General features: G+C 26.0%; 1 non-coding gene across 1 annotated transcript; it reads right to left on the minus strand.

The window, feature by feature from the left end:
* Nucleotides 1-581: 581 nt before the first annotated feature.
* On the minus strand, nt 582-653 carry TRNAT-UGU. The gene has a single exon. It is a non-coding gene; the product is annotated as a tRNA-Thr (tRNA).
* Nucleotides 654-1,093: the final 440 nt, after the last annotated feature.

Below are 1,093 nucleotides of genomic sequence, written 5' to 3' on the forward strand. Positions count from 1 at the left end.
TTAACGGAAGACTATTTGTGGTAAAAAATGAAAGTAAGAGGACCATTTATGGTCGAATTGAAAGTCGATGACTAAAAGGAGTACTAGTCTAATAGTCAGATGACCATTTGTGGTATTAACTCTAAAATATTTAATTAATTGACTACAAAAGTTTGGATGGGAAAATGAAATAGGAGGATTTTACTTTTATATGTAGTATAGATATAGATTAATTATTTGGCCAATAAAATATTTAATTAATTGACTACAAAAGTTTGGGCAAGAAAATGAAATAGGGGGATTTTACTTTTATATATAGTATAAATTAGGATCTGTTTATATTTTCAATCAATTAGTAATATATTTTTCTTTTTCATTTTATCTTTACTATTGTTTTGGAGGGAATTTCAAAAAAGATGATTTTATTTTTATCAATAGTAGTATAGATAAGTATTCGAATTATTATTATTGGTGTAAATAATAATTAATAAATTATTTTTTCTTATAATATTATGCATAATTTGTTTCCATTATTCTCACAATTATAATGATTTAATTATTCTCAAAAAAATTTCTCACAATTATAATGGTAAATAAGATTTTGCCCCCATGCAGGATTAAACTACAGACCTTCAGTTTACAAGACTGACACTCTACCACTAAGCTATAGGGGCTAACTGTGCCAATTAAACTTTATTAATTTTTTATCAATTAATTAAGAATATTAGATTGTGCGGGAAAGTTGAGGAGGATTTGTCTTTTATTAATAGTATTGATATGTGAATATAGAAACAATATTACCAATTAATATATATTAGTTAATTTCCATTTTACATTTTCTTACCAAAAGAGTTTTATTAATTATTTGACCAATAAAATACGGGGTATTTAATTTTTTTTTGAAAATTACGGGGTATTTAATTAATTGACTACAAAAATTTGGCCGGGAAAATGAAATAGGAGGATTTTACTTTTATATATAGTATAGATTTATTTCCTTGAATGTAAGTTGTTATATTCGGTAATTTTATTGTTTTCAGTCTGGGTTTTGCTTCTTCGTTGTGAAGCTGCGTCGGGGCCGTTTTCATCCGTTTTTTGCCGTCTATCTTCATGA

This window comes from Ipomoea triloba, chromosome 7, assembly GCF_003576645.1.
Source record: "Ipomoea triloba cultivar NCNSP0323 chromosome 7, ASM357664v1".
Classification (NCBI taxonomy): Eukaryota; Viridiplantae; Streptophyta; class Magnoliopsida; order Solanales; family Convolvulaceae; genus Ipomoea; species Ipomoea triloba.